The following is a 12,306-nucleotide window of genomic DNA, read 5'->3' on the forward strand; positions in this document are numbered from 1 at the left end:
AGGAGCAAGCAGACAGAGGTGATCTAGAATCTCTTTGCCGTTCTGTTGTGATCACTGGTGCAGCAGATTCAGTAGATATTGAGGAATATTTTAACCCTATTAGTATTTTGATGTTTAGCTACAGTGCTCTTAGATTCTTCTAAAAACACATTAAATGGATATTCGGAGAATGGAGAGACAAGAAAAAGGGAAATGAAAAAGAGAGTGAGAAACAACACCAAAAAAGGAAGAAAAAAGAAAAAAAAAGAAAAAAATTGTAATGAATGATTTTCCTTTTTCTTAAAAAAAATCACAAAATAGAAAACTGCATGGTGTGCTTGAAATACCTAATTTGCTGGAGCCATGTGGAACCTTCTTCTGAAGGCCTGGCCTCTTCTGCCTAGGTGGAGGACCAGAGCAATAATTAACAAGATAAAAGGTGGAGCTGAGAGCAAGAGAAAAACTTTGTCTTTAAAAAAAATGTAAAAAGGAAAAATTACAAAAAACTCCAGAAGACAGAAGCAGGGAGAGACACAGACAGAGACACAGAAACAGATAGAAGGCTGGGGGTGGGGGTGGGGGGCGCCCTACCACTAGCTTGTTTGCTGGAAGCTGAATTATCAGTAGAAAGTCTTCATTTCTCATGTGCCCTGCAATACCTAGTTCGCTGGAGCCATGTGGAACCTTCTTCTTTCAAGTATTATTTTTCTACTTCTTTCTCTCCTTGTTTCTCTGTTAGCATTTCTCTCTCTGTCTCTCCTTCTCTCTCCCTTCCACAATTCCTGCTCATTCCTTAGAAAATGCCATAGCAATGAATCAGAATTTTCTCTGTGACAACTGCCTTAACCAACCACATATCACAGTCATTTGTAATTTTCTAAATCTCCTAAACATAATGAAAACCCATTAGCATTAGCCTAATGCTTTGTACCTAGTAGACATTTAATAAATATTTGTTGAATTGTACCAAAAGGCAAACCAAATTTCCTGGCCAAAAAAAAAAAAAAAGGCAAGACCTTGTCAAGAGTTTGCACATCAAACAAAATTTCTGTGTGGCTAATCCATTTTGAAAACTATTTGCATCTCAACTGATGAGAAATCACTTCTATTTTTATAAACGTCTAAGAAAAGACATTTCAGTGCTTCTTTCAGTAACATATCCCAGTATGTAATAAGCTCTAATGTCAGAAGAATCTCATTTCTCTCTAACCTAAATCCTTCTTGCTGCAGACTGAGCTATTTTTTTTCAGGATTTTTTCCAAGTGACGATAAAGAAAGAATGCAGTTTTCTGCCAATGTTTCCTTTGCTGTTAGGTGTCCTTCCCCTCAGCTCTGTGATTAACACAGGTGGATAATATTATCACCAACACCACATGACCTCATTCACTGGACCAAGGTGTCTGGCCCAAGAGCAGAAGCTTGACCTATGTCTGGCTAATAAATCTCTTCCCCAGCATTTTCTCTTCCCTGGAATCATAAAGAATGCTTCAGATAAGCCTTTTTCCAGTGGCTTTCAGTGGCCAAGGATATCTGGTATAAGCTTCAAAAGCTATTCAACTCCCATGCTCAAAGCAATAGGGAGAAAGCAAGAGTGGAAAGAGAAAGAGAAACATTTGTACATTTGAGGTGGAAACAGAATATGTACAGAACCAGAGGCCTTGTTGCAATCATTCCCCCACACCCGTCTCCAGCCTTGAATTCCTGAGGCTTCATGGCTCACTTCTTACTTGGAGTGCATAAGCCATATGGATACACTGTTCAACCTAGCTAGTTTTTTGTATTTCTGTCACTTGCAAACAAATACTTGTCACCGAGTCCTCTCTGTCGTACACATGCTTTAATCAATCTACCAGCAAGCGTTACTTTTTGTATCATAATGAATAAAAATGGTAGAAAAATGACACCAAACCAGTTTTTATCTTTTTCTTTTCCAAGATAAATGAATTCTATTTCCTCGACTCTCATAGAGATAGTTTTCCAGCTCCTTACCCATTGCCACTGGGCTTTGTTCAGCCATCTTTATCTTTTAATTCCTTAGAGCTGAACACTAACAGGCAGGATCAGAGAGCAGGTAGCACATCCACAGCCTCCCAATGACCCTGTTCTGTGCCTACTCTCAGATACAGGGCTTCATAACTTTTTCATTTCATGGTCATTTGTAGTCCTCTCTGGAGCATTTGGGTGCTTCTTTTTAGAAAAGACTATTTGTCATTTCCTTCTGTCTTTCCCACTTTTGGACTTTGGAAAAAATAGCATCAGCCAATATACAACTGTCTATTTCTTAGATTCAGCTACTGCAAACATGAGGTTTTCCCTGACATACCACATAATAAACAGAGGAGGGAAAAAAAAAAGAGAGAATAAAATAAAAATCACAAACTGCTAGATGTAAAAATAAGCATTCCAAAGGGGCTCTTGAAAGGAGAATCAAATATTAGGAATTACTCGTAGCAGGACCAGCAGATGGTGTGATGGTTACATTGCTGGACTCCCACTGTGGTTCTAGTCTCCGATCTGGCAGCTTCAAAGTCAATGCAGAGCGCTAGCAGGTGGCGTGAAGGTTAAGGTGGCTGGATCCCACCTGGCAAACGACTGCAACTCAAGTCCTGGAAAATGTTTGGAACCAGCAGTTAGTGTATGGCTATGTCGCTGGACTCCCACGTAGTCGACCGTGGTTCGAGTCCTGGACCCGGTGGCTTAAACTCACGCTGGAAGCGTGTGCGTATGTGCCCAAGATACTGAGAGAATGGAGGAGAAAGGACTGTGGTGTGGCCGACCCCCCTGGGGGGTGATTTCCCGCTTTCTGTCTTTCTCTCTCTCTCTGTCTGTCTGGTGAGTGCACATGCCCTATAGCAAAAACCTCTCCAAAAAAAAAAAAAGTCAATGCGGAGCACATGCTCAAAATCCAGAGAGGAGAATAGAGGAGAAGGGACTGTAGTGTGGCCATCCCCTCTGGAGATTGTTTCTCGCTTTCTGTCTCTCTATTTCTCCAGAGAGTGCACATACTCTATAGCAAAAAATCTGTCTCTCTCTCTCTAAAATAAATAAATAAATAAATAAAACAAAACAAAGAAATTACTCACAGAAATGCTGTGTAAGAACTGAAACATGAACTGTAAGCTCCTAGACTTGTAGGGTTATTTTTCATGCAACTGTTAGGGTTGCAGGAAAAGAACTGGAGGTGTTCAATGCTTCAGATAAAAGTCTATTACAAATGAATGTTCTACACCAGGGATTAAAACCTTCTCTGTAGTAAAGGCCCAAAAAGAAAATGTCATATGTTTTGGGGCATTTGGTTTCCACCGAAAAAATCAGCTCTGCCACTGTTTGCCATTATTTTTGGGAGAGTCACAGTAGGCAATATGTAAAATAATGAACATGGCTATGTTCCAGTAAAACTTTACTTAAAGCATGGAGTGGACCATGGCCTGCTGACCCAGTTCATCAATATCACATATAGCAGGGCTTTACTCTCAGATAGAATGACGACTGTGAAAAGATTTGGTGGCAATAGGTTTTCATGGCACCCATGGATTTATCTCCTTTGATATTAAATCCATACAGTATTACTGAATGCCACACATTACGTGTATATATCTGTAGCTATAGATTTATCTAGAGATTTAGGTATAGGTCATGGCTGACTTGCTAAATTGAACTGAGCAGCATTAGTGAATTGTAACTTTACTAGTTGAGAACTTTGTTAATAGAGGAACCCACCTCCTCTCCCTTTCTATGTATCTACATCTTAGCATAAGGGCCTAGCTCCTGTAGGGGTTTCTGCACCTCTGGAAATTGTTTTTCTCATGACTGCCATGAATACCTTCTCCCTACTTCACAAAACTCTCTTGAGTAGCTTATTCCCTTCTCACTGACAATGGGTTAAGCCTCAGAAAAGGCATCCCAAGGAAAAAAAAAATTCAGTCATTAATGTATTCATTCAGCAAACATTTATAAAATGTTCGCTGCACATTTTATAAAATGTTTGCTGAACATGTAATACATTGAAAAGAGTCAATACTGTTATCAGAATATTAAGCATGATTATAGGATCTGTTTTACGAAAATCATATATCTAATATAAGAAATTTAGTAATGGGGCCAGCAGATGGAATAATAGTTACGTCACTGGACTCCCACATAGTTGACTGCAATTCAAATCCTAGACCCAGTGGCTTGAAATTCATGCCAGGCATGTGTGCATATGTGCACAAAACCTCAAGAGGAGAATGCAGGAGAAGGGCTAGTGGCACGGCCGTCTCCCCAGGAGGTGATTTCTCACTTTCTGTCTCTTGGTTTCCCTCTGTCTCTACAGCGAGCACACGTGCCCTATAGCAAAAATCTGTCTTAATTAAAAAGAAATTTAGTAACAACAATCTAAAATTTTGTATACAGTTTATATGAGATTGTATTTTAATTTTGTAATCAGTTTTAAGAGCCATTTTACTTCTACATAGGTACAAGTCATGTCAAAACACACTCCTCCCCCCAAAAATGTTATTTTCTTACTGACAGGAAATCTATTAAATTCATTGGTCCTTCAATTATTCCCTTCTGTAATTTGACAGAAAAAATAAATATAATATTTATTCAGAATTAACAAAAATGTTATCATTATCTTATGAAAAAAACCAAGCAAACAAAAATTCCACATGTAAGTGATTACTTCCTGAGGGGAATACCTCTTTTTTTCTAATTGGAAGGAAACTTATTTTCCAATGTAGACAATCAATTTTGAAGTAGTTTTATCAAGAAATTAAGACTATGCACCATTAGCTAAATTCAAAGCATCTAAGAGCATATCCATATGATATGAATGAAATGTTTGTCCCATTCAAGGTAGAAGCTAGTAGAAGCTTCTCTCCTCTTCCCTAGACCTTCCCTCTTTAGAGTACATCTACTTGAGTCACCCCCATCAGCTCCACATTGCACTGCCAGGGGCTTTCACCTGAGGCCACTATGCCACATGCATACATGGCAGGGAGTGCTCCTAGGAGCAGCCATCCAACAATCACTACTATTAGAGGTGTATAAATCCCTCAGTCTTTTGGCCCTCACAGGGAGGATTCTCAGTGTGTATTTTACAATGGCTCCTGGAGTTACTCTGAAGAAGTAGGCTTCCGTTTCCCACCATTGTAGATGGCTTAATAAGGCACCTTGTATTACCCATTCTACTCTTCCCTTTGTCACTTACTCACCCCCTTCTCTTCCCTGCCTAAGTAAACTATTTGCACTTGAATCTTTGTCTTGAGTCCCCTTTCAGGGAACCACGAAATCAAAGACATGAACTTATCCCTTCTTACAGCAGAAACCCAAGCACAATTATTGCTTATCTGTTTTCACCTCTGAAATTTAAACATATTAATATAGGTTTGAACAAATCTAAAAATGGCATGAAGGTCTTGGGGAATCCTCTATAAAATTTAATTAAAACCTGTGCTATCCAAACATCCTTAAAGATTCTAAACTACTCCCATGCATTAAAAATATAATCTGTGCAACTTGGTAGGTTATGTGAATCTTCTTGGTTTTATTTTTCCATTTTCTTATTTTCACTTAGTAAACCAGAGCAAAGGGCAGAAACAAGCTATTTGGAGCAATAGTACATGTATTATTGAGTCATAAACACCACTACTTAGAGGCAAATTCAAAAGATATAAATAACATAATAGTACCAGAACTTGCATTTATAAAACCTTTTTCCATATGCCAATTATTTTTTTCAACTTTAAATAAATTACTAGATCCAGGATTATATCTAAAGATAATTAGTCATGTGCCCATTTTCTAAAGTTTCTGGAATAGTACATTTTCAAACAGCTTAGAGAAAATTTTTATAGTTTTCAATAAATAGTTTTTAATATATTTTGAGAGAAAAAAAAGCAAATTCTCATATTCTGCATAGGCTGGGCAAAATTTCCTGGAAGACTTGTAGATTCTTAAGAGACTCCATGAAAAGCCACCCAAGTCCAGGAGTTTCATGGCAAGTTAGGAACTTGAGAATCTTAAGTCATTTGAGGCCAATTTCTAATGCTGAGATTTTTTCCAAACAGGTGGGAAGAAATTAATTGAATAAAAAGAAGAGACTCCAAATGAACAAGTAAAGATGACCTCATGAGAACAAAGAGCAGAGAGTTATAATGTCCTACCCCGAATAATGTTCATGCAGTCTGAAAGTTCAACCAAATGCTCCCCTGGATTTCCAAAATAACACCTGCACACCAACAGATCCAGGTATTCTCACAACCTGCTTGTCATTTAGAATAACCCTAGCTGGGCCAGGTGATGCCCATTGCCGCCATGCCAGTCAGAATCATTAGAAGAGTCCATGGCACTTTTATTCTATAATCTTCTCAAGAGTGAAACCAATGGTGACTACCCCAGGCCACAAAGAAATGTTCCCAGAATTTGAAAACTCTCTTGCTGTTGTTTAACACATGTTCAGCTATTTTTTTATACTCTGTAAGTACTGCTTTCATTTTCATTTCTTGGCCTGTTATGACACCCAGCAATACCATTCCTTGGTATCTACCCAAAGGACAGAAGAATTCTTCATTGGAAAAGTGCTTGCACATCGATGTTTATTGCAGCACTATTCATGATTGCAAAGTCATGGAACCAACTCAAATGCCCCCGTATGGAGGAATGGATTGAAAAACTGTGGCACATGTACTCTATGGAATACTACTCAGCCATAAAAACCAACAAAACCCTGGCTTTTGAAAGAAAGTGGAAAAATATGGAAGATTTACTGCTGAGTGAGGCAAGCCAGGTTATGAAGGAGAGACATCATATGTCCCCACTTAACATATACTGAATGTCTGCACTCTATGACTGAAACTGATTGACTAACGGTTGTACAAACACAAGAGATGGGTGTGAATGTCAGATGAGGTGTATGTGGAGGAGTGGGGCCTAACGAAGGACATTTGGAGAAGGGATACGGAGGTAGAACATTGACGAGATGGGGAAGTGTGGTGTTATCGGTTGAAGATATTTTGATCAATGGGACTGGGGAGAAATGTTCACATATTGAAATGCTCACATTGTAAGCTAAACAATGTGATTGAATGTATATACAAAAAGAAATAAATTAAATAAAAAAAAATTCAAAAAATAAAGTGTCATCCAGTTGGCAATGATCTCATGTAAAGTAGCTTGGTGGCTATGGCTTCATGTTCACCGGTGGGGGGTGATACCATGGATGCTACCTAAAAAGTGTACTCCCTCTAGAGTCTCTGGGGATGTCTCTAGGCAGTATCATCTAAATTCAAACACAAATCATATGAATAGATTATTCAGTCTTCTCCCTCTCTTCCACAAACTAGTAACAATATATTAGGCTGTTGGGAAAGCCATGACATGATTTACTATGCAAAAAAGGTATCATGACTTTCCTGATGATCCAACAAATGATAACCAGCAGCCATTCACAGGCATGGGTTTCTTCTTCATATCTAACATATTACTTATAATTCAGTTTGTAGCTCAGGAAGTTAGGTACAGAGAAGTTAAGTAACAAGATATAGTCGTTGGCCCTTTTCTCTCCTACTACAGTGATTTTTTTTTTTAGTGTTTTTTTTTTAATTTTTTTTTTATTATCATCATAACCTTGTTTATATTACATTGGATTGCATATAACTTTACAGTGTACTACACTGCTTTTTCAAAAAAGAATGCCATGCATGTCAGTCAATACAGAGACATTAACCTCCCCACTTCATCATTCGATATCTTTTCAATGTTTTTCCTAATCATTATTATTATTATTCTAATTATTTTTAAACAGTCAATCACTATTTCTCATTTTGCTTGTGAAAAGACTTTACCCATCATGAAATACTTCTCAGACCAATCCAGTTGGGAATACTATACATGCCATCATCAACAGGTAATAAGCCATATCTATTTCCCACTAATGTCCTGCCTCTCTGTTTGTTCTCTTGCTATCTTTCTCTGTCCTCTTCTCTTCATCTCTCCCCTTGGGTGGATGTCTCTTATGCTCCAGAAACATAGTGATCATCCCTTTTTTTGATGTCCCTTGGACCTAAGCTCAGTATAAAGAGTCTCAGCACACATACATTCAGAAAACAAAAGCTTCATTATCTTCATCTCAGACTTATTTATTCCTCCCAGGCTCAGTGGATGGTACACAACTCCCCTAGTTTTAACAAGCCTGCAAACTAAACTTTACCGAAACACTGCCCCTCCCATACTCCATCTCCCTCTTCTTCATATCCCTTCCTTCCCAGAGCACTGCTTTAATTCAGCCTCATCATCATCTCCGGCTTACATGACAGCAGCCTTGCACCAGTCATTCTACCTCTGCCTCAGCTTTCTAAGAGGAAAATTTGTTCAGACCATGCTTCTATTTAAAATTACTGATGGTTCTCTAGAGACATCAGAGAAGTTATTGAATCTCTTAACACCAAAACCAAACAAACGAGCACAGAATTTTTACTTGGTCCCTTCCTCCTGCTTATTTCCACTTTTCACTCTCCTCTCTTCATATCCATATGCACAAGAAATGTCGCTTGGTTCCCATGCTTGCATCAATTGCTATTTGATCCTGAAAATATGTCCCTATCCTTCAATATTTAGTCAGGTATGAACATTTCTAGGAAAAAAAAAATCATCTGAAATTTCTTTCCATCCTACCATCCAACACAACCAGCACAACCAGCCCAGAATATAATCATTGTACTAAATACCCTGAAGATAATGAATGATTCTCTTCCCTGGTAAAGACCAAAAGTTACGTCTCCTATCTCAGTGATTCCAGACCTTACCGCATTGCCTGCTACATAGCTGATACGCTCTCTGTTTGTGGGATGCATGAATGATGAAAAAGATGGAATTCTCCTGCCACAAATATATGTCATCTTAACACTTTACATTTTCCTAAATGGTCTGAAATTGTTATGTTCACTTGTCCCTATAACTACATGCATAAGTTCAATTGAATCTCTACTTTGGTTTTTAAAAATAACATAACCATTGTCTTTTCATCTATCATTCATTGTTGAATCAGCTTTGAATCCCAGTGTTGTGATGGGACCTAGTTCATAAACTTTATTTGCTTGGGACAATCTGAACAAATTATTATAAATCCTCTTGGTTATCCTGAAAAACCTTAAATGGGGCCCCCAAGCCCTAAACCAAATCTATTCTTTTCCATCCTTCTGTACAGTTTAATCATGTCTGTTCTGTCCCCGAGCTGTCAAATCATGTTTGAATTATGCATATCAACCCAACTGAGCTTCAGTAAATGCTAGAAAAAAAGAAAACGATAAACACTAATAGAAAAACTATAGGGAAATAAAAGCACAAAGCCTAGTAACTTGAACTGAAAAAGAGCCCAACAGGAATTATCCTGTGAAATAGAAACAGGATTGTGAGAAGCAGTGAATGGAACATTAGCCTTGAACCCAGAAAAATCCCTGGAGAGGTCACTGTTCTACCACAGCTCAAAAGATGGATACGAACTCATCATGTTTGAGGTCTGAAATGCTCAGCCTGAACAGAAGAGAAAGTATTAGCAGGCGGGGAGAATTGGATTCAGGAAATTGAAGCCCACATGGGCACACCACGCTAAGCCATGTGTAACGTGAGAGGGTCCATAAAACTGAACCACAGCAAATGATTGGAGGTGAAGGATTTCAGTAATAAAGCTCAGAAAACCATATGGTTCTACCACTGCTAGTTAGAGCGGGGAGAGGACTTTCATCAGTATGAGGGACAGTAGAGAAGGTTGTGTAGAGATAAGAAAGGACATCCAGTAAGGAATAGACTTGAAGTTAGAACTAGATCATTCACGGGTGAAGCACAGCATATGCCAACATCCAAGCAGGAGGCAGGACAGACTGTACAGTCATATCCTGGGAAATCTGTCAGAGCAAGGGATCTCCTGAAGGTGAATAATGGAGGTCAGAGGTTTGCAGTATGCCACCAAGCATGAGTCCAAAAGTAGGCTTCAGCCAAAATGTAAAAGAGGCTCTCCTTTGCTCCCTATGTTGCCATAAAAAATGCACACTGATTTAGTGGGAAATAAGGTGTGTCTTTTGGAGGCATACAGCAATGAGGTTACCATCATTTTATTCCAATTGATAATAGCTCTTTGCTCTTTGGCCCACAGTCTGCCTGGAATCAATAACCAACTTTCTTTGTAGAGTAAAAAAAATTGTTTTCAGTTATTTTTAGTTTAAAACAATCGCTTTGGGGAAAGGTTGACTCAAATTTAGATATTACTATAATTTTACACTTTAGTTCAAAGTCTCTATCTCTGGGCTCCCTCATGGCTCTCATAGGTACCTCCTTGCCTTCTTCTCTAGGGCCCCTTTCTTATTTCCCAGAGTGCTTTTGTATATGTCACCTGGCAATGCCAGAAAAGGAAAAAGCATCTGGTTATGTGTTTGAAGGTGTTAGAGTAGAAATGGGAAAGAGCAGTACACTTCCTCAGGTTGATGCAGGCCCTGGACAGCCATGAGTGTGGGGGCTGGGCTATGGTCACTTCTTTGCTGACCTCTTCTGTTGATCCTTGCTTTCACTGTCAGGCTCTTTTGCCAGTATCATCAAGTGCTGGCTCTATCATGGATAATGTTTTGATATCATCTGGAAATTTCCACTGGTACCTCCCTGCAGAGATTTCATCCCTCAGGAATACTGACGGTATCCTCTAGATTATATTGAGGCATCAAGAGGACCCTGGTGAGTTGGCAGTACCCTATTTATCTTCTATGACCACTCCAGATTTTTCCCGAAGAACTAAGAATGACCAACTCACCAACTTGGCCCTATAGAAACTCAGAAGTGACTTTTGCCCTTATTTAGCTATATTATCTCTCTGAATTGTTTTGTCACATTTAGAACAATGGTACGCCAGAAGTTTCTGCACAAAGAGAGGTATAAAATGTAGTCAGATCAGGGTAAGAACTTTTAGACTTCTTTTTAAAATCTGTTCCAAACCTAGCCTGGTAGTACAGTCCATACTATACCATATGCAGTACTGGAAACCTTGTTGTCAAGGACGAATTTGGATCCCCATGTCAGCTTGAAAACAAACAAGTTAGATACACATGAGTACCCAAGATCTTGATGAACTAGAAGGCTGAGAAAAGGGGATCACCACATGACAATACCCCATTGAGGGTCCTTTTTTGAGTCTCTCTTTCTCTCTGGCACATGTATTCTCTACTATTAAAAAAGGGGAAAGAGGATTGTTCCATATTGGTCTCCATTTAACTATTCAGATGGTACAGACACTCCTGTCCCTTGGAGACCTTGATGCAGATTGGGTGCTATGATTTTCTTATAACTCTGAGGCCTCAATCCACCCTGGCTGCCTTCTGGGAATGCAGGAAAGCCAGCAGATAGCAGGAAAGCAGGAAAGGTGGTTTTGGAGGATACGTCCCACGTCATGCACACACCATAAAAGGGGCCAGGAAAATCTCAGCAAAAGCAAAGAGATAAAGTTACCTAAGAAGAGTAGGGATTATGCTAAAAACAGATGCATGTGTGATTTTATTTTTTTTTTTAAAGTAAGAGTTATCTGGAAAGAAAATAGAATTGTGTTTTTCTTTTCACTGAGAAATGGATATATCAGTTTGATAAAGATGTTTGAAGATTAATAAGACGTTAACACCCACTATTCTGCATGTTTTCAAAACTCAGAATTCCTAAATGTTCTTTAAGATACATTAGTCTGCTCAAGCTTTTGCAATTGCTTGATTTATCCCAACAATCTGGTCATTTCTACTGACTTTAACAATATTACCAGGCACCTGACAATCTACTTTGTAAGTGTACAGTACTTTTTTATTTGAGGTTGTCACATAAGATATAGTTAGTGGTAGTTACTGGTTCAAATCTAAGTAAAAATTCAACCATATGTGGTGTTGTCAATGCATATAGCTCACTGGTGTTAACAATCGGAGGAACAGATACCTCAAACACATGGCTCAGTGCATACCTTCGCAGATGCCGCTCTGGGCAGCTGACATGTTTCCCTTACTCCAATTATAAAATGAATTACAATTTCCAAATTTTTCAGAGGTAGAAAAAAATATGGAATTTGAAACTAGGAAATACAGTGAGCAACAGGAGTAACTGGGGCAGGTTTAAAAGGAAATGATCAGTGACAGAGTGTTACTTATTTTCAGTCATAGGAATGAAAGAAGCACATAATGAAAGATAAGAGAATGATCCAAATCTACCATTTGTTGAATGCCTTCTATTTGTTTGGCATTATGTTAGGTGCTTCATATGAGTTTTATCTCGTTTTCATCAAATGAAATCTGGAAATAATTAAAGTGACTTCCTTCAAATCAC

Source organism: Tupaia chinensis, unplaced genomic scaffold, assembly GCF_000334495.1.
Source record: "Tupaia chinensis unplaced genomic scaffold, TupChi_1.0 Scaffold000101_1, whole genome shotgun sequence".
NCBI classification, from domain to species: domain Eukaryota; kingdom Metazoa; phylum Chordata; class Mammalia; order Scandentia; family Tupaiidae; genus Tupaia; species Tupaia belangeri.